This window comes from Xenopus laevis, chromosome 2S, assembly GCF_017654675.1.
Source record: "Xenopus laevis strain J_2021 chromosome 2S, Xenopus_laevis_v10.1, whole genome shotgun sequence".
NCBI lineage: Eukaryota > Metazoa > Chordata > Amphibia > Anura > Pipidae > Xenopus > Xenopus laevis.
Window position 1 is genome coordinate 84,081,738 of NC_054374.1, and position 23,421 is coordinate 84,105,158.

The 23,421-nt window shown below is 36.3% G+C and overlaps 1 protein-coding gene across 1 annotated transcript in view; it reads right to left on the reverse strand.

Moving 5' to 3' along the window:
* The window catches only part of tbx4.S (T-box 4 S homeolog), a 102,985-nt gene that overhangs the window by 68,863 nt on the left and 10,701 nt on the right, over nucleotides 1-23,421 (reverse strand). The gene's annotated exons all lie outside the window — the stretch shown is intronic.

Consider the following 23,421-nt stretch of genomic DNA (forward strand, 5'->3'; position numbering starts at 1 on the left):
AATTCGCGAAACTCCCGCGAAAATTCGCGGAAAAAATTCGTCGGGCGTCAAAAAAAATTTTCCGAAAAACGGACGCTGGCGTCAAAAACGGGCGCCGGCGTCGGAAAAACGGGGGCCAGCGTCAAAAACGAGACGCCGGGGCAAATTCGCCCATCACTAGAAGTGACATATTTAGGAGAAATGGTTCACATTAGTCCACATTGGTTTAAAGAAACCAACAATTCAGAGATCCCTCACTCATTACTTTGCAAGTACCTTTAGCTATATTGGCTCCCATCAACTGGCATGCTCTCAATTGGGATTTACAACAGCTAAGGTGTCATTAGTTTGATATGCCTCGACTGCTCTTAACAGAACAGCAAACGATTTTACCATCGTTTAAGTCTCTGCATCTAATAATAAAGTCCCATAAAACAATGAACTACATTTACCTCTGAAATATCACATTGATATTTGTAGATATTTGAATCTTGACCATTTGGAATAACAACATACTTTTCTGGAAAATATCTCTATCCATTATGACCAAGCTGGGTATTATAAATATATTTTCTCATAAAACAAAAGACTTCTTTCAATCTGTTTAACACAGGATTCATCCAAAACTATAAATGTAAACGAAATAATTTACTATCATTGCCACAGGTGGCTGCATTTAAACCCTTTTTCCATTTTCTCTATATTTTTTTCTTTCCAAGCCACAACTAATGTATTTTAACTGCCCTTGTTGCAAATTAAATACAATTTTATTCACTGATAGACTTCCAAAAAATGATGTGTGCAATGGAAAATGATACGTGACCTTATGAATACTCTATTGATTTAATGATAAACAAGCATTCTCTTTGTTTATGGCAACCAAGAATATTATGCCAATTGGGATTAATTTGCAGGGTTTTTGTTATTCCATTCAGGGGACTGGTAATGTGCTTTGTATAATAAGACTTCTTGTTTTAGAAAAAAAACAACAACATTAACAACATATCCCCATTGAGCCAAACTAACAAAAAATGCCACTGGAACTGACAAATACACCCCTCCCCAAAGGAAATACTAAATTTGTTCAAACGTGTTTTAACTCCCCGAAACCCTGCCTTCAAATTGAGCTGCTTTACAAGACAAAACCCAAAACATAAATTGAATTATCTTGACAAGGTTAGCTTTTGAGTCTCATCTAACAAATATTATTTACAGTATATACAGTATATAAGCAATAAAAATAATTGTATAATTGTCTTTTTCATAAATGAAAAGACAATTAAATAGCTCTACAGCCAGCCATAAATGTAATATTCTTATCCAATGTTGCTAACTCCAGAGAGGTGCTAGTTACTAGTGACTTTTGAAATGTAGTTGGTGGTTAGATGTTGCATTCTGGTAGGCAATTCCTTGGGGCACCATGCAAAAAGGTTGAGCTAGGCTGCACCTATAACTATTTCTGTAAATCCTATGAGCAACATTGTTGATGTCCTGTGTGTATTTTGTAGACTCTAAAGTGTTCTCCCAGCAGCATTTATCAGTTAATTATTTTGACATTTATTCAAATCACTGACCACTAATGGTAGTCAATCTTTAAAAAGCCTTAAATAAATGATCTTCTTTTAAAAGTTTAAATGCACCACCCACATATGCAGGGATTTGTGGCTCAATAATAATGGTGTGCTAGGTAAATTGGCATTTTGCAAAAAATGTTCAAAAGAGAGAAGAAAAATTCATGCTGGCACCTCTCCACTCCAGGTAGGTATTGAGGAAGCAGAATTTAGTAATATTTAGGAGTTTTCTGAATTGTCACCCGAAAAATTCAATTTTTTCTAGTTTTTGAATGAAACCCAGCAGTAAACTTCTACATGACTTCCACAGGAAGTATTTTTACGCTAATACTCAACCAGAAAAAATTTAGGCTTCATAAATATCTGAAGTAAAAACAGCTATTCATTCCCATAGACAAGACAAACAGAAGTCCCTTTAGTTAAAAACCCTGCTCTGAGACATGAATCATGAGCGACCAATTGTTGCAGTGTGCTTTGGTGAGCAACTGAGCTAATCTAGGGCAACGTATAGTCAGGTGGGCTCAGCCTCACTCATATGGGGAAATAAACCAGGACAAAGTACAACACTATTCTCCCCCTGCCCAATTAGTGCCTGAATGATACTTAGCGGTGGCGGATGTGGATGCAGGGTCGGAACTAGGGGTAGGCAGAGTAGGCACGTGTCTAGGGCACAAAGTTGGGAGGAGCACCAGGCATGTACCTTTCCTGTCACCTACCCCATGTTCGGTCCCCTATCTCTCAGACTGTCTGTTCTATCTCCCTGTCCATTTGCACTCGATCGGCAATTTGCGAATTCGCGTGACCGGCCGGGTTGCCTAGGACATATAGCCGGCCTGGCTCTGGGTTTAAGTGTGAGCAACTGTACAATATAGAGCTAAAAGTACATTTGAGGGATAGAAGGATACCAGTGGAGAATAGTGTCTCAGAGCAGGGTTTTTAACTTAAGGGACTTTTGTTTGTTTGACTGTTCTATCGGACTGAATAACTTTTCTTAATGCAGATCATTAAAAGTTATATTTTATAGTACTAAATTCTGCTTCCACAATAAGTATCTAGAAATCACTGAGTAGAGTGGTGCCAGTGTGGGTTTTTCTTGAATTTTTGTTGCAAAATTACACTTTTTGAAAATCTGTTTCCATAGCATTTTCAAACCAAATTGAGTCTACAAGATGGAAACCTCAAAGTAAAAAGCAAAAGTGTTTTGTTAAATCAATGTTAGACATGCAAGAGAGTGATCATAGTATATTGCAGTATATTATATGAAAACATATAAAAGGTGATAACAGTTTATGGAACAATCATTAACAGCTTAAAACATAAGCAAGTGTATTTGCAAAAACTACTCTCTAGATACAAAATAAGCTTATGATTTCTGATATAAACATCAGCCAGAGTCTCTGGAGAGGTACAGCCCAGGAATCCTGCCAGTAATGGCCTTTGCTGTATACACGCGGTAACAAACAGAAGGGCTGATCTCATTGCAACCTCAATGACTGTCCAGTAGTCTGCACAGCGCAACTAATGTGCCAAATCCTCATCCAGCTGAATAAAATCCAAAATGGCATCTAGTCATATGTAATGTCCATTACATCCAGAAAAAAATCAAAACTTAAAACATCTAGCACATGGGGGCTTAAAAGCTTAACTGAAGTTATTAATGCTGGGCTAAAAGGATAAATGCAATATTGAGTGAGCAAATGAGAATTTAATTTTTCTATGCTATTATTATTATTATTATTATTATTGTAGCCAGATATCAATCGGTCAGGTTAGATTTTCTCTTTTAATTGAGGACTGCATCAGATAGTTGATGTGGTCCTCATTGCATAAGCGCCCATTGCCATCATAATCTGATCGTGTGCCTAGCTAGAAGAACCACATAAGAATGGTAATTACACAAAGTGAACTTCTAAAATAAAACTGATGATCGGGTAAGGTAATAAATGGTCTTAATTTTGCTACTTGTCTGGTAACATAGCAACCAGTCAGCATTTACTGGTCAGCTGTTTAAAAATACACATCTGATTGTATGCTGTGGGGACTAGATGTGGGCTTACTTTGACTTTTTATTATTGCACATTACTCTGTAATAAACATGTTTTGTTCTGTTCTAGAATGTTCGAGAATGGAAGGATAGCTATTCAAATATATTGCTTAATACAGGCCTAAAGCCTCACTGTTCCTTTTTCTTATTTAGCAATACCCAGTGACTGATGGATGTTTTAGATGCAAATGATTTAGCAAATGCACATAAATAGTTCCTTCTGCTCACATTTCCAAATTTCTACTAGTGCACAGTTTTCTGGATGCCTTCCTTTATTATATGGCTTTAGCAGGTGGCTCAGACAGATGACCTTACTATACTCTGCTGGTGCTTTTATTCATGAGGCCCCACATACTTCTCCCAGCCACTAGTCCCACTACAATAAAGTTCTGTGAATGTGGCTTGTTGAACTGTTCTTTATAGAAAAATTCTGCACATTAACAGTCCTACAGGCTTATTATACGAAGGAACATTTTACATAAATATATGTAATCGCAAAGGTTTGCTATTAAAAATAAAAAAGAACACGTGCAACATTAGCGCATGTTTCAGAATATACTTCTGGCACATCTGGAGCAATTTGTAATCTCTGAATTTTGCCATTTATTGCTTGATCCTTTACCTCTATGGAATCTATGAACTATGCTTGAAATATTGCATATTTAAGAGTAATAGTTTCCCTTCCATCAGATCACTGTGGTACATATAAAGGATAATGTAGTTTTTACTGCAATTTTAAGGAAATAAGAACTCACAAAAGAGTTTGATAGCCAAATAAAGACACATGCCCAAGTCCCATAATACAGGTAAAAAAAGCTCCCATTTGAGCTTTAATATACATTAATGATTTTCATTTTAGGGTAGGTGTCTTGCAATTGAATGTATAGTGGATATTCATATAATGCAGTTGATGTAGTGCTAGTTGAAGCAAACTCAGTTAATACCTTAAAGAAATGAATGGACAATTGTCTACAGCAGAGGGCTGTGCAAGGAAAATGTTGATCAGGGAGAAAACCATTGCCATGAACTGGAATAGTATTAAAAGTTTTTCTTGTCTACATTTCTTGGTATCAATAGCTAGATGTCCCAGAGGTGGTTACACCTGATAAATATTTGCATTATACCACTCTTAATAACTATAAAATTATGGTTATTAGCCATATAATTTCTATCTTGGGAGAGGTAGCCAGTGTGTAATATCAGCGTGAAAGGGTAATTCATTTATTAACACTGACATTTACTGTTATAGCTCTAAACATAATAAGCAGTTTTTTACTGCTGTGAAATCTTTAATTACAATATTTGCACAGTTCCCTACTGGGTCTTTGTTAAAGGGCATCTTCACTCAAAAACTGCCATTTTGTATTATGAAAGAAATGTCATTTAAAAAAAAATCCAATATACATCAGTTAATGTAGAATTAGTTAATTCTATTGAAACCTGTGTAGTCGAAATCAGTTCTTCTCCAGATAATTAGCTGGATTCTTTTAGATTGTTAGAATGTTCCTGGAGTCAGAACCAGATTGCAGCGACAGATGCTATTTTAAACTGTGATTATATTTATATGTTTATATATATATACTGTCTTTAGAATAAAATTTGTATTCATAATGCAAAAACTGTTTTAGTAAGGATTAAAGAATAACCCAAGTTAAGGTATTTTCAGTCTATACTAAAACTATGTATCAGAATAATAATAATAATAATAATAATAATAATTAATGTACCTATAAAATGATGTTAGTCATGAATGTTAGTCATTTTTAAATGTATTTTAGATGAGAAAGATGGTTAAATGCAAGCAATATTAAATGCATATGGCCTTTGGTGGCAAGTAACTTTTGTGCTAAAGTACAAATAATAAATGGCACACAAGCTCAGTGTTGGACTGGGACACCAGGGGCCCATCCAAAAACCAAAGACCAGGGGCCCACTTTCAGTATTATTATTCTTCCTCTTCTCACTCAACCTCTATTCTGCTAGTCTCTTTTCTTTACATACTATAATCTATTATTCCATCTATTTAGCCTCTTTGTTCTCATAGAAATGGCCATTAAATAGGTGAAATGTTTAGCAGCATGAGGCACCACTGACACCTGGGCCCACCGACACCCGGTCCCACCGGGAGTTTTCCTGGTATCCCGGTGGGCCAGTTAGACTGCACAAGTTGATTCCCTACAGCAGTAAGAGTAAGAGCAAACTTAATTTAATTTTGGGGCTAGACATATTGTCATTTCCCCAGCTGCCCCCAGTGCTCTGATAAACTTCAGTCACTCTTTACTGCTGTACTACAAGTTAGAGTGATATCACCCCACTCGCTCCCCCCCCCCAGCAGCCTAACTACAGAAAAATGGAAGGTAATCAGATAACAGCTCCCTAACACAAGATAACAGCTCCCTGGTAGATCTAGGAACAGCACTCAATAGTAAAATCCAGGTCCCACTGTGTCACATTCAGTTACATTGATTATGAGTAACAATAGCCTGCTGGCTCTTTCTGAAACCACATGACCAGGCAAAAAGACCTGAGATGGCTGCCTACACAAAAGTATTAAAACTAAAAAAAAAAAAACACTTGCTGGTTCAGGAATTATTTGCAGTGTAAACAGTGTAATTTAGAAATAAAAACAACATCATAAAAATTATGACAGAATCCCTTTAAGGAAAACACTAGTGCCAGTGCTAGTTTGTTTCGTTTTTACGAACCCAGTCAGTGAGCAAAAAAGAAATGAACCCAGGAGCCACTCAGGGGAGATACAGGGCCAGTACGCTAGCGCAGTGAGCATAATTGTGCTTTCTTTGCTAGAAGAACGAATTTTCAGTTTGAAAACTGGAAACTCCGCTCGTAAGGTACCAAGAATGGCATTTTTGCTGCCCCTGGTACCTAGTGGGACTTTGCCGCCTGAAGCGACTTACTCTGGAGTCACTGCACAAAAAGTTTTATGCTTTGATCCTATCGATAAACTCAAGGCAGTATTTTATTACTTCATAATCTCTATAAGACACAATATCATCAACAATCTAAAAAAAAAATTAAATGAACCATTTCTTTCCTCTTAAAAACTATTTTGAAAGGTACATAGATTTTCAGAGTCATGGGTGGAAGAAGCTTTAATGAAGATGGAATTATCTGAATGATTAAAGGGTTAACATAGAAAATCTCATTAATGTGGAAATTGATTGAAAGGATAAAAGACATGAACTAATAGGCTTTTTTTTAGAATTCTTGTGGAATTTCTACTTTTTCTTCACTATCCTGTAAAATGTATCAATCTCCTCCATACCAGAGCCATTCTTTTTGTGGGGGAACATAACAAAATAATGTAGGAATTTAAATTTAGGGGCAGATTTATCAAGCGTTGAATTTCGAAGTACAAAAAACGTCGAAATTCGACCATCGAATTGAAAAACTTTGAATTCGAATATCGAATTTGAAGTTTTTTCACCGAATTTGGCAATCCTACGATTGAATAAAAATCGCTTGATCTAACGATAAAATTGTTCGAATTGAACGATTGTAACGATTTTAGCGTACGATCGAAGGATTTTTATTCGATGTGCAAAAGAGACAGTTCATCGATTATCGAATGGTCGAATATTCAAACGATTTTTACTTAGAATCAAAGTCAAAGTAAATTCGAAGTCGTAGTATCCTATTCGATGGCCGGAGTATCCAAAAAATTACTTCGAATTTTGAATTTTTTTACTTCGAAAATGCCCTCGAATTCACTTTGACCCTTAATAAATCTGCCCCAAACTGTCTAGTTGGAATTTTAGGATTTTCCCAGACAGCAATATGCAAATGCAATTGTCATGTTTGGTATCTGGATTTTTACTATTGAGTGCTATTCTCAGATCTACCAGTTAACTGTTAGCTTGTGTCAGGGAGTGGTTATCTTGCTACATTCCCATTGTTCTGTTGGGGGTAAAAGGAGGGGGGGTGATATTACTACAACAGGCAGCACAGCGGTAAAGAGTGACTGACGTTTTTCAGCGCACAAGTCACATGACTGAAGGCACCGGGGAAACTAACAACATTTTCATCTTCATGGCAGGTTTCAAAATTCAATTTAAAAATATCTGCTATTTTGAAAAATGGATTTCAGTGCAGAATTATGTTGGGACAGCGTTACTAACTGATGTGTTTTGAAAAAAATGTATTTTCCCATGACAGAGACCCTTTAAAGTTCTCTAATGTAGATGGCATTAGACATGATTACAGATATTAGAGAATTCACCATGAGAATCACATCATTAAACAAAAGGGCATGCTCAACTGTTTTCTATAATGTTCAGCAGAAAGTTCACAATGGCAAAAAAGGGTAGACTGGTATGGTATGTGTTAGAGATGATCAGTTATTACTGTTCAGAACATATTGTTGGGGGGATTTTGTTCTACTTTGAACAAAAATCAATGGACCAGAGACAACCCCTATAGATTAGAGGCACACATATGTAACTATGTATGTTAGTGTTTGTCCACATTTTGGTATTAATCCAAATTATTGTGGAGGATTTAGTATTTGAACAAATACAGAAATGTTGGATCTGAGGCATCCATAACATAGACAGAATTGCATTTTTCTCCTAAGAGACTATTAACCCTTTAAGGACAGTATGGGGCTGCATTTCACTACATGTGTTGGGCTTAGATCAAAGACTAGAAAAAGGTGCAGATTTATTATAGTTTGAGCTGGAGAATTCTGAAGTATTAACAGAAGTTTTATAAAAGTAGTTATCAAAACATTCTTTCCTGCCTGTAATTAATTGGTTACTGATACTTTGTTCATCTGCAAGTCGAGAATCAGCGCAGTATTTGCATTAGCCTTAAACCCAGAAACGTACATATGTGCCACATCGCTGAGAGGCTGTCGCTTTGCTTGCTGATGACATAGCACATATGTAAATAGCAGGGAAAGGGTTACATATATCAAAATTGATTAAAAAAAGTTCAGCAGAATGTGTTCAATTGGTGACAGTGGTCTGTGTTGCGAAGAAGATTTGAGTTATTGTCTGAGCTGTAATGAACAAAAATGAATTCTTAAATCTAAAACTGCATCTATTATAGTGATGACTTGTATCTATATTTCTTACTCTGTAAAGGGCATATATATAAATCAAAAACCAGCACCAAGGGTCCTGCAGTGTTCAAGAAATTGTATAATTGCATAGTATGTACAACTGAAGAAAAAAAAAAGAAAAAAAAAAAAAATATATATATATAGTGAATAAAGTACCCCTCTTGTAAAACATAAGGATATTATAAGTTACCGAGGAGTTAGCCGAAGGCCGCTTACTGAACAAGTGAATACCTTTGTTGTGTTTAGTTAGCCTTCGGACAGGAGTAGGACCTGCTTAGCCTTACAGCTAAGCATATAGAGTCCAGCTAAGCCTTTATAAATATAATTCTGCATATATTTTACTAATTTGTTTTCTTTCTAGCAGTATAGCCACGAGACTGCAAAGGCTTACATGCCCAGTTAAATTAAATATGTGAAAGTGACATGGCTTTATGCATAAATCGTTATTTCAGACTTTATGTCATCAGCTACATTTTTAATAATTAAAGTTCAGGAAGTAAATATTTAACATTATAATCAGTCATTCTGTGCTTTGCATTGTACTAGAAACTCAGTGTAGGGTAGAGTCCTGCAGTGGGTCGGGTACCCGCGGGTTGCCCTCAAAAACCTGCGGTATCCTGCAAGTTGCAGATAGAAGTTCCCGGTGCGGGTACAGACTCTGTTGGCGGTTCTGCAGGTTGCGGGTCGGGCTGCAGGTCTTCTCAATAGCGATATTTACTCCTTTTTTCTGGTCACGTCTAGGTCCGATGACGTCACTTTGGGTTTACAATGACAGCACTTCCTGTTTTACTCCTTTTTTTCTGATCACAGCTACTTCCAATGATGTCACTTCTGGTTTACAATGACAGCACTTCCTGATTCTTGATGGTCGGCGGGTCACGGGCAGGGGCGCTCCACCAATGAGGCGAGTTGAGACACTCGCCTCAGGCGGCAGCGCCCCCCTGATTACCAGAGGCGGCAAAAATGCCGCTCCTGGTAACTAAGAGCCAAATTTCCGGTTTTCAACCCGGAAATTCGGCTCTTCTGGTGCAGAGAGCGCAATTGTGCAGCGCCCAGACCTCCTCCTGCGCAGAAAATGTGAGCGCCGTGAGGAGGGGTCGGGGCGGCAACTGGCGCTGGTCACGGGTCCGTGTTGCGGATAAGGTACTTGGAGGTTGGGTAGCAGGTCCAAGCGGGTAAGAATGTGGTTTGCGGGTCCAGTTTGCGGATTGCAGGTTGCGGGTATTGGTCGGGTACGGGTCCAAAAAAATTGACCCGCGCAGGACTCTAGTGTAGGGAAAATGGGCTATGCAATCTTTAATGTTCTGTTTTTCAGTAGGCCCAGGATACAATTTAATTTGTAATTTAATTATTTAATTGTGTTGTCTCTCTAATGCAGAGGTCCCCAACCTTATTTACCGAATAGACACATTCAAATGTAAAAAAAACAAGTATGAAAAAAGTCCCTGGGATGCCAATTAAGGACCGTGATTGGCTATTTCCTCTATGTGGCTGACGCTACTGGAACAATGATAGGGGAGTGATGGGCAGGTATCTTTTAAAGTGTCTTTTGCCTACCCTTAGTCCCTGTTCACTGCCCTCTGTCACTCTCCCCTTCCTCCCCCCATCACTTTCCACTCTGTCACTCTCCACTCCCTCCCCTCTACCACTCTCCACATTTGCGGTTGGTGGGAGCATGCACACAGGAGTCGGCCGGCCAGGTTGCCTATGGCGTCCAGTTGGCTTGGCCAGCCCTGGCCACTGGTTGGGTGATCACTGCTCTAATATATTTTCAGACTTACAATTTGCTGTCTGTGATTTGGGGATACCTTGCTTTTAAATAATGGTAATGGTATTCCAAATATCAGTGTATGAGACTTCTTCTAATGCAGGACACAATCAAATCCATCAATTGTTTAAACCTGTATGCAATAACTTTTAAACAGTATTTTTCAAAAATTACACAATCTCTGTTTTAATCAAGCTGAAAGAACTCTCTATTGTACCCATCATAATGAACCTAGTGGAAACATATCAGTTAAAGAATAACTATACCTACAAAATTAATACTTAAAGTGGACCTGTCACCCAGACACAAAAATCTGTATAATAATTTAATGTCCTTTTCAAATTAAACATGAAATCCAATTTCTATTTTTTATTAAAGCATTCATAGCTGTAGTAAATTCAAATCAGTGCTTGGTTACTAGGAGAATTTTGACCCTAAGAACCAGAACGCTGAAATTACAAACTGGTGAGCTGCTGAATAAAAAGCTAAATAAGTCAAAAACCGCAAATAATAAAAAATTAAAACCAATTGCAAATGGTCTCAGAATGTCCCTCTCTACATCAAAAAATTAAAAAATTAAATTGAAGGTGAACAACCCCATTCAGGCAGGGAAAGCCAGGTTGGGGGCAGAGAAAGAGAGAGATGTGATGTCAGGGGAAGAAGCAGTTCACTTCCTTATCTTCTAAGCAGGTGTGAAATGTCAGGAGTTTCTCTTTATGTTCTCATATCATCTATTATTAAGCAAATGTGTTTTTCTGATGTTCCTGTTTACTGTTATATTGTGGTTTTGGTACAGTTATACAGTTTAAACATCTGCTAAATGAATGTCAAAAGCGTGATCCAGGGAATGTTTCTGATCGCCACTGGGCTCAGGAAGGATTTTTTTCCCTCTTGAGGCATAATTGGCAGTGGCTTCAGGCTGGGTTTTTTACCTTCCTCTGGATGAAAACAATGGATATATGATAGTGTATTTCAAATTTGTCACAGCATAGGTAGGACCTTGCCAAAATACTGCACAGGTAAATTTAGAAGAGGAAGAAAGGAGGTTCTCTCCATGGTGGATATAATGACATAGTGCTGATCTCAAGTGAGGAGCGACAGAGCATAGTAGCGATCTCTTATGGAATTCTAGCTTTGAATATTACCTTGGGGTGAGGCTGGAAGGTCTTATTTATTTGATAAAATGTGAATAAATGCTGTGACCATTTTCACCATTTCTGGCTCCTGTTGTTTCATACAGTATGTAATAATGGGATTCAATGGGATTCAATGGGATGGCTGAAGGCGAAGGGTCCATTGAGGAGTCCACTTGTCAATGTAATGTCTAACTGTGAGTGTAAAAATAAACTTGTTCATTTCATGCTTTAATCCAACTACTCCTTCTCGGCTATGTAAATTAATATCACATAATGTAAAGTTTTATAGAATGTATAAAGGTCATCTTGAAAGATATATTAGAAATCAATCATTATAGAATGACTATAGTCCAAGCACACCTTTTGGGAGAGTGTATCAGTATATAGTAATATATGAATGATTTAGGAAAGCATAGAGTATATATATTCAGGGTGCATGAATTCATTGAGGTGTGAACAAATTCTGGCAATGTTGTATCTCAAATGAGAACCTATTCTCAGATGGCATACTGTAAGGGAGGTAACTAAAGGCCAATTTATGAACAAAGTGTGTAGAGCGAACTGTCCTTATTGGGTACAAATCAAGATTTCCCCCACAATATAATGTTTTCCCAGAATTCTACTGTAAGTGCAGCCACCTGCTAATTTGTGTCTAACACAATTGCACCAAAATGAATGCTAAGTGTTTGTGTGACTAAATCTGAATAGTGGGAATGGAATCCCTTCTTGCACACTGATGTAGGGACATTAGGAACTGCATTAGCATGTGATTTGCTTGGCACAAGTCAGCAATTATTGCTTATTATTATTGACATAAGCCACTAGTGGAACCCTAGAAATACAATAATGTGTAGGCTATCAGTAATTGCATGGTTACCTTGCACCAATATCTGCACTTGTGAGTAATTTATTGGGGGAAGGCTGGACAGGTGCATTGGAGCTCCATGCTGGTACAGGCAACTGTCAGGTGCATGTATAGGCACAAGTATCAATGATAATTATTTTGTGGCTTGCCACCCTTGTGGTTACATTCCTCATAAGCCTTATGAGTTCCTTCTGTAACTTACAATAAATCATTTGTGCTCAAGTAATTTCCCACCTCAGGCGGCAGATTGGGCCCAATGACCTCTGGGTGTAATGATGGAATTAACAGGATCTGGCAAAGGATTACATGTGATGATTTCCAAAGCAGATAGGAAGGATAAACCCGAAAATATAGTTCCTCTGTGATGTCCATGTACAATATCTTAGCCCAGATTAGCAATTATGTATGGCTAGTAAATAACTATAATGGCGCAGTTCATTCAGAACGTAGAGAAAGCCTCAGATGCCACGGAGGGCAGGCCCAGAAAAGGGTCCATTGAAGGTAAGTGGGCAAATTTTGAATATCAAAGTAAGAAGAAATTAACTGGCTTTATCAAAGGTCAACACACTGTTATTGATATTATTTAAAGTTGGCTGCTCCTCAGCTAAGTATGTCATCTAGATTTTGTTTCAAATTCACTTGTTTTGCAAGTTTAATGGCTAAATAGAAGTGAATGTTGGCCTTGGAGGCTTATTTATCAACAGTCTCATTTTAGCAAAATTATTTTGCTGCAAGCCTCACAGGAAATACAGGAGATAAAAATGGCGGAAGCTAAGGAATGTGCTTTCAGAGGCAAGCAGGCTAATGATGAATCTTTTCAAGTGTGTGTGACATCAGGTTAGCGATTCACATGGGACATTAGTAAGGTATGAAGGGGTGGCAGCTGGATACAATTTTTGTGTAGTGGTTCATTCTCCTTTAACATAAAGCATGCCATTTTTTTAACTTTAACTTGACTTTATCGAACTGTCGCCTTGACAACTTGAATTTATCAGATAATCAAATGAAAACCAGCATCAAACAGCCCAAAACTATAGAGAATCCTGAAGGTTTAAAACATGTTCCGTTTGCCATTGACTTCTACATGATTTTGGCAGGTTTTATCTTGAGTATTTTCGGATCTTAATTTTTAGCAGCTTCAGTGCATAATAAATCTCAAAAAATTCAATGTTTCGCTCTAAAAATGTTCGTTTTTCCCCTTTAAAATCTGGACCAGAAAAATTTGATGATTAAAAAAACGTCCTTAATAAAATCTCAAGTTTTTAGAGATTTAAGAAAATGTGGGAAAACCTATAACCTATTATTTCTTCGAGATTTGAGGAAAAAATAGAAATGCGATTGTTAGTAAATAGGCCCCATAGTGTCAAATTAATGTAAACTGCATGTTCAGGACTGTGAATGTAATCATAGCATGTACTGTAAATAAGTTCAATTTCATTTTGCATTGTAACCTTAAATTTATAGATTTCCATCAGAGCAATGTAATGAAAGGCATTACGTTTGCCCTGCTGATTTGCTGCTATGGGTTACTAAAAGAGAAGCACCTGGCTAGAGGTTTTAACTGTTAGAGTGCCAGTATATCTATCTTCTAAAAGAAATGAAATCTGGTGGTTTTAAATTTAGAGTTATTTACTATTTTTTACAAGCAAATTCCATTTTCTATGATCAATCAGCAGTCTGTTTTTTTGTAGATAATCAGAAAAGTCAAGTCAGCAGGGGGCTTGGTTTGCTTCATCTGCTGTACAGACAAGAATCATGATGGAATTTGCAGTAAGCAAGTCCTGGTTACCTTATGGCAGTTATATGTGTGTATATACAGTATATGAGCATATATATATACATACACACACAACTGACAAGTCAAATCAGGTATAAAAGTAAAATGTCTTGTTTTCAACATGTTAAATGTAAAAACAAAGTGATGTGATGGAGCTCATTTAACCACACAGTGTCCTTCAACACCATACACATTTGCATGCAAACAAAAGGTTGCAAGTGAAATCGGCATAAATCAGTACAGGAATAGGATCTATCATCCAGAATGCTTGGTACCTGGATAAGCGAGCAATCTTTCCATAAATTTAGATTACCAACCTTGGGTCTTCTAAAAATCTTATAAAAATTAAGGGGCAAATTTACCTAGGGTCGAATATCGAGGGTTAATTAACCCTCGATATTCGACTGCCGAATTAAAATCCTTGGACTTCGAATATCGAAGTCGAAGGATTTAGCACAATTCGTTCGATCGAACGAATAATCGTTTGATGGAACGATTAAATACTTCGAATTGAACGATTCGAAGGATTTTAATCCATCGATCGAAGGATTATCCTTCGATCAAAAAATTGATAGGAAGCCTATAGGGACCTTCCCCATAGGCTAACATTGGCCTCGGTAGGTTTTAGGTGGCGAACTAGGGGGTCGAAGTTTTTTTTAAAGAGACAGTACTTCGACTATCGAATGGTCGAATGATTTATGGTTCGAATCGTTCGATTCTAATTCGAAGGTCGAAGTAGCCCATTCGATGGTCGAAGTAGCCAAAAAAAAACACTTTGAAATTCAAAGTATTTTTCCTCTATTCCTTCACTCGAGCTAAGTGAATGGGCCCCCTAAATAAACCCAGAAGAATTGTTTTGTCACTTTATGGATTTATTCAGTTTAGTTACCATAAAGTACAAGGTATTGTTTTATTGTTACAGAGAAATCGTTTTTTTAAACATGTGAATTATTTGCTTAAAATGGACTCTATTGTAGATGGCCTTCTCGTAATTTAGAGCTTTCTGTATAATGGGTTTCCCAGTAAGGGATCACATATTGTACTCCCAGATCAACTTGAAAATGTAAGAAAGCTGGATATAACAGACGCCCTAAAAAACTGTTTTATTAATGCATGTCAAAGGGTTTGCTAATTTAAAAATTCTATAAAAAATTTGATACAGTAAATGTTTAATAAAAAATGTTTCATAAATGGTTTGTATTTTCTTCTTAGTTGCTTATAAATGTATTGATTCAGTTGTTCCTCAACCTAACATGTTCTCCCTGGCTGCAACCAGTAAACTCATGCTTTGAGTCAGTAACTGATTTCAACTGGTCTTATAGGCTGATTCCAGCATTTTGCAATGCATGACTGACACACAGCATGAATTAGATTTTGCAGTAGGAATAAAATACTAGGTTGGGCAAATGCACTTATAAATTGTTTCTGCATTAAAAAAAATAAAATTAATAATAAAACTGTGGGACATTCACTGCAATTGTGTAATGTTTTTTTTTTTACAATAGTCATAGTCAGTTACCTTTATAGGAACAGTAGCACCAACAAATTAAAGTGTTTTAAAGGAATGACAATATAATTTCCTGTTGCCCTGCACTGGTAAAACTGGGGTGTTTGCTTCAGAAACACAAATATAGTTTATATAAACAAGCTGTTGTCTAGCCATGGGGGCAGCCATTCAAATGTGAAAAAAGAGAAAAGGCACAGGATATACAGCAGATAACCTCTATAGTCTACTATGGGATTCTTCAGAACGTATCTGTTATCTCCTGTGTATCCTGTGCTTGAATGGCTGACCCCATGGTTACACAGAAGCTTGTTTATATAAACTATAGTATGTTTCTAAAGCAAACACACCAGTTCTACCAATGGAGGCCAACAGTACATTATATTGTCATTCCTTTGAAACACTTTCATTTGTTGGTGTTACTGTTACTTTTAGGAACAACATCTTATTTTCTGAAGAACCTTAAACTTTTAACAGCTGAATTGTAAAAAGTGCATATCAATCATAACTTACAATGCACTTGCAGCACATACTGTGTATGAATATAATCATGATACTATTATTTTTGAATTACATATGCATAAGGTTTAAATTGCAAAACATCTTGTCCCAGCAATTAACAAAGTGCAGAAATTATTTCTATTTCATCTTACACAGCCTGCAGAACACATGAAATATTTCTCCTGTATTTAAAAGCTTCAATACCACAATTGTAACCCATAAAGAACACTTTGGTCTAGACCAATGGAACATCATTGCCTTCAGTTACCAAAACCAGTGATTAAGTGTGATGTGGCTTGATTGCTAGTGTGTAGAACATGTTAATAAAGGAGTGTATTAAACTTTCAGCATAATATTTAACAGTTCATTTTCACAGACTTTCAGTTTATTTTCAGTGCAGAATAAAACTGGCAGAAGACACACTGATGATTCTATAAAGTTCATTTAAATACTTGAATGTAGCCTCCAAAACATTTATATGCAGCAGAATAAATTGTAAAAAGCAACAGCATAAACAAAATTAACATATGTATGTTTTCTATAATTGTACAGAACTGGAAGTGACTTTTCAAAACTACTATTTTAGGAAAGGGAATTTTTCTTGCATATTTTATTTTTATTTATTGAAATGATTACTGCAAATATTGGTCAAATTATTGGCTTATGCTCATCAAGTTAGTATTGCAAAGAAAATTGTTGCCTCTGGATAGCTAAGGCTTATCACAGACATAATAGATTTTCTAAGAGTCATGTCGTTTATTACCTCCCTGTAGGAAACAACAAAACGTATTTGGAGTCAGCTACAAGTAGTAGCTATTAATCTTTTAGCATGACTTAAACTCAGTATGAAACTATGAGTGTTGATTACCAAAAGGGATTAGTGAACTTTTTCATTCAGTACAGTATGTTGGCTATATTCATGGTTTTAGCAGCCATGACATTTTTTGCTAGATTTTTGCTTTACACTCTGTTTCAAATATGATATTAGATATTATTATCCATTCTTGATATTCAAATCAAACAATTAAACTGGGGTCCTCCCCAGCTCTACCCCTGACTATCTAAGGATCTGTCCAGGCATGGGTTTTGAAGAAATATGCAACATGGGAAGCTTTTTTTTGTATGAAGAATAGATATAGCATAGTGAAAAGGAGCTTCTGTTATCGCAAAGCAAAAAAATGCCTATATCACAATGGATCCCATTGGCTCCAAAACATTTCAAAGGAAGTACGTTTTACTATTTTTTTTCTTTAAAGCATAACAGAACAGTTTCGCTTCTAACTGATAACCAACATATACACAGATCTAAATTTTGCTCTGGGTATCATATAATGCCCAGAAGGATGGTGTAAATTTAGGAACTGATGTAAAAATGAATAATATCTGCAAAGCAATATGTTGGTGCTATATAAGAAAATATATATAATACAATATAAATAATATAATACTAATCAAGAACAGAGCTGTTGCACTTTTTGCATGGCCAGATTAATTCACATACCCAAAATATATTAAAAATCTGTGGAACTTTTGAGTTGGTTAAGTGATGACAATAACTTGAAGGCCATCTCCAAGTTGAAAAACCCTGAAATAAATGCCCCCAGACCTTCCTTATTGGGCTATATATACATGTCATAGAAGTAACCTTTTTAAGACAGTAACAGGTGTTTAGATGTAACCAGTGGTTGCTAAAGGAAGCCTTACATATTTTTAGAATGTTCTCAACAGAAGCATATCATTCAAAATTAGAGGTTATTATGTGGACCACTGGACCTCCTTGCCATTGAGAGAAAGAGTAAGTGTGAGTTGGCTAGTGTAGAGAGTGCTTCCAACATTTAAAGAGACAAAAATATTGTTGCTTTCTTAAAGATTTTTCTGTGTAGTAATATGTTGATCTGCCCTGCCCACAAATAAACAGTAGCATATATTTCCTGCCCTTAACCAGTATCCCAAAAATGGAGCAAGATATCATACAGTTAAAATGATAACTGGACTTCAGCTCAGCATGACAGAGTGTTGTGCAGATCCACAAACTGAAACAATGAAACAAAAAGAATGCTCAGCTAAGCACAGGTTAAGGGGATCCCATTGTAATGGTCTATAATAATGGTATTATAACCATCTAACAGATATTATAACCCTCTTTGAATTGGGTCAATTGACGTGCAGGTAAGTGATTGGGATTCAGTACAGTATTCCCTGTTAGTGTCATGATCCAACAAGGGCATTTGCAACCAGTATGCACAGAACTGGGGAATCTCTGGTAAGAATATTAGAACACCCAATTAAAGCACTTGTATGTGTACTGTTATTGTTATTATTATTACTGGAATCGCTTTTATTATCATTAGTACTGCTAGAATTTTCATGCAATAGAAATATTTGAAACTCTATATTAGCGAAATAATATTTTTTTGGTCTAAGAGTTAAATAATATTGCTGAAAAGTAAAACCATTTTGCATGTTTCAAAATTCCACAGATTTTAGTGGTTAGTCACCCATAAAAAAAAAATCACAGATAAACTGCCAAAAAGTTTTGCCTGTGTTTTGTAGAAAGTTCTGAAAACGGAAAGGTGCCAAAACAACAGTGAGAATGGAGGGATTCATCAAGTTGTCTCAGATTTCAATAGATGTTCCTTCCCCTATGCTCCATTTGCTATTATATTGTATACCAAAGCAGGGTAAGATGTTTCCTGGTTTAAAAAATAGTTTATAGGGAAAGAGTGAAACACAAAAATAAAGTAAAGGTGGCCATACACTATAAGATCCGCTCATTTGGCAAGGTCGACAAACGAGCGAATCTTAACCCGATATGCCAACTAACGGCTGGGCGATATCGATCAACCTGGGGCCGAACGATTGGATTACGATACTATGAATGGGCTCCGACGGGTCGCAGGACCACATCAACTAGCCAATGCGGTCCTGGATTGTACACAAAAATCAAACTTGACCGATCGATATCTGCCCGATTTTTGGCCTGATATCGATCAGGAGGACCCGGTCGGAAGCCCCCACACATAGCTGCCGAATTGGTCTAAAGGAAATCGCCAGCTTTAATCTGCCCGTGTATGGCCACATTAAGACTGGGAACGTAAAACAGATTTGGAAATGTTATTCAGTGTAATTTGTTACATCAACAGAAGCAACATTAGGGGGCAAATTTATCAAGGGTCAAATTTCGAGGGTTAATAAACCCTCGAATTCGACCCTCGAAGTAAAATCCTTCGATTTCGAATATCGAATTTGAAGGATTTAGCGCAAATGCTTCGATCGAACGTTTTTAAGCGATCGATCAAAGGATTTTTATTCGATCAAAAAAACCTTAGAAAAGTGCCCATAGGCTAACGTAGCTCGGTAGGTTTAAAGTCGTGAAGTATGAAGTCGAAGTATTTCTTAAAGAGACAGTACTTCGACTATCGAATGGTCAAATGGTCGAATAGTCTAACAATTTTTACTTTGAATCGTTAGAATCATTCGATTCAATCGAATCCGATCAAATTTGACCCATTCGATGGTCGAAGTACCCAAAAAAATACTTCAAAATTTGAATTTTTTTTCATTCGAATTCTTCACTCGAGCTTAGTAAATCTGCCCCTAGATGTGAATCTTATATAAATATCCTCAAACATATATTTTTTTTCTCTAAAACAGGACTATCTATTACTTGTTTTAATTTAGAAAAAAGGAACGTATGTTTTTTTTATGTATAGTGTAAAGGACAGGGTGAGATAGGATGAAACAATTAACTTTGAATAACAAATAGCAAGAAAATGATTATTGTGGATGACAAAACTTAAAGAAAAGCAAGCAAACAACTACATAATCAAAGGAACTACATTTCATACTACAGTTCTCCCTGTCTGTTGGCCTGGTTTGCAGTCTCTTTGGTCACTATCCACTATATAGACTAGTCACAAATGTCTTTTGGAGGAATGTAATAAAAGTCGCAAAGAGCAAAACAATTTGTACAAATAAGAATTAAAATTCACATTTCGCAATGTATTACTCATCTTTAAACTGTTATTACATTGCGAATTTTCATTGCGAATTTTCATTGCGCATTGCCCACTTTTCAGAAGTGCTTGAAGGTGTCGTAATCTTTGGAGCAAACATAACTTTTCAGTACGAAGTTTTATCACGTTCACTGCGCACTGGCGCAAACCTTCTTCCACTGTCAGAAGTGGTCGCTAAACAGTTTCTGGGTTGGCAAAAGCTATATTAAATTCGCACAAAGGAAAATTTGTTCGCACAGAGGCATAACTTTTCATATTGCAAATATTTTTTCCATTATCAACTTTTATTACATTCCCTCATTTGTGTTTTTTCTGTATTTCTTTGCAGCTCTGAAAATTTGTGATTTATTGATTAGTATAAAAACAAAGAAAACCAACAAAAAACTAAATTCGAAAAATTTGCCAGGTAAAAGCTGTTGAGGACCTATTTGGTCAAGTGAGACTTGGATTTTTAGAGGTTTTAGAGGTTTTCATATCTCTTAGTGCATCGTCCATTTTTTTCATATAATTTTTCTATTTGGATCTTTTAATAACTTATAGAAATATGGGGGAATGTAATTAAAGTTGGTAATGGAATAACTATTCGCAATGCGTAAATGTATGCCTTTGTGCAAACCAATTTTTTCCTTTGCCCAAATTTAATATAACTTCTGAAACCTGGAAACTCTTTAGCGACCACTTCCGCCAATAGAAGATTGAGAATTTTCTTACTGAAAAAGTTGTTATGTTTGCGCCAAAAGATTATGACATCTTCAAGCACTTCTTAAAAGTGTGCAATGCGCAATTAAAATTCGCAATGCAATAACAGTCTATGAAAGAATATTACATTGCAAAATGCAATTTATTATTCTTATTTGTGCAAATTGTTTTACTCTTTTTGACTTTACTTACATTTCCCCATAGAGTTTAATCATGGTTTCAAAAACCTCTAAAATTCAACCTTTATAGATGAACCTCCAAGTAAGCTACTACATACCTCCCAACATTTTGGAAAACGATTTGTCCCTCGGAGCAGGTTGAAATGCATGTTGAAATGTTTTGCCCATGCCCATTTTGTGGCTACACTACCTAATTGCCATGCTCATTTTACAAAATTTGGCAGGTTATGAAAGTTTGAACACATTTCTGTGTTATTATAGTTTTGCTAATAATGGTGAATTGCCATATAAGCTGGAAGTCACAGTTTCCCCAAGAGACCTGATAATCTTAAATTGTTACAATTGTTTCTTTGCTTATTTTAAATTGTTACAAATGTATCGAAGTGCACCTGCCACATATTCTGGGCTCTCTGGCAAAAGCCAGTTAAGTTTTTGAAATTAGAACAAACAGTTTGATATGCGCTTCCGTTTAAGAAATAAAAATAAAGATAAAAATAAATACACCAACTTTCAGTATCCCCCAATTGTCCCAAAGTTTCCCTATAGTCCACCAAGGTTCGGAGCCGAAGATGGTAACCCAGAAACCATCTTCGGCTCCGGACCTTGGTGGATACTGAAAGTTGGTGTATTTATTTTTATCTTTATTTTTATTTCTTAAACGGAAGCGCATATCAAACTGTTTGTTCTAATTTCGATTTTGGGGTGGAATCCCTTTGTATTTTGCGCATCCGAAGTCTACTACATTTTTGCGCAAGATTTAAATCATTGTCCAGTTAAGTTTTTGAAACTTTTTATCTTTTTCTGGCTGTTCAGTACAGGAGATTAAGAGAAAGTTAGGACATTTCAGTAACAATCAATGACTGTTGAGCTGTCAAAATTGGGACTGTCCTGCTAAAAGCTGGACAGTTGAAAGGTATGCTACTATATGTACATATATACAATTTCCATTTGTGCAGAGCAACACTATCACAGGAAGCAGAGATCCCAGACAATATTAAAGGTCAGCTAGACTATTCTAAACACTGCCTGTTCCTGACTTTATTATAAAGTAGTATCTTTCCTATGAAATACCTTTATTATGTTCAGCATTAGGGGTACCCTGTTTGCCACAGTTCACTCAAAAATTTGCAGATGGCAAAATGCAGCATTCCCCTTGACACTACAGCTTTCGAAGGAGTTACCTCGGTAATAATTAATTTCTTATCATTGCATTGTATGAGAAGCATAAAAAATTTCCAACCTGTGGTCTACATCTTTGATTTAAGTATTTTTCGCTAATATTAGGAAAGGAGTCTTTCTTCAGTACCCAGAATTTCTTTCTTCTCTAACTCTGGCCTCTAAGCACCATGAACCAGATTTTGGGGGGAAGATTTATTAATGAAACTGTGGAATCTAGGGCATTGATATCATTTTTTGAAAATTGCCACAATTATTAACTCTTCAAAAAATATGGACTGGTGTAACAGTCTATTATTAACAACGTCATTCAGCCATTGCAACTCCAGCAAAAAATGCTACTCTTTAGGAAAATGTTTTAACCAATATACATATTTTCACATCAAAGAAGAAAAGGATGTCCATTTGGACTTTGAGCAGCCAAACACCATTCTGCTTCATGGAGAGTTAGATCTTAGCTGCAGCACTGAACTCTAACATCCCTCCAATTCCTTAATCCCTGATGCAATTTGTAAATAGGGATTACATGAACAGTAACATGAAATTTTTTTTATAAAAAATTTTGTTGCCTTTAATGAAAAAAAAACCACCAGCACACATTTAACTTTACATTCGCAAAGACTTAATTAGGAAATATCTTACTGATACTTACTCCTCTTCTGAAAAGGCAAGATGGCGACGATCCATCTGGCGGCGCTCAATTTCTCCTCGCTGGCTATCTCCTATAGAAGGCAGGGGGGAGAAATCGAGCGCCGCCAGATGGATCGTCGCCATGTCGCCTTTTCAGAAGAGGAGCGCAAGCGGAGTATTGTTAAGATATTTCTTAATAAAGTCTTTGCGAATGTAAAGTTAAATGTGTGCTGGTGGTTTTTTTTTTCATTAAGGGCAAACTAATTTAAGTTTCATGTTACTGTTCCTTTAAAGATTCAGACAAATATTTTCTTAGTCTGCCAAGTATGAGTGTTAACATTTCAATGTACAGTTTGTTTTGTTAGATACTAGCTACCTAGCAATCACTATGATGTTCTAATTCTGTTCTATTTTCTATGCTATCTAAAGATCAAATGAGCTAACATAGTTTTATATTTGTAATTTGTTATGTGATACTATTATTTTAATGTATATG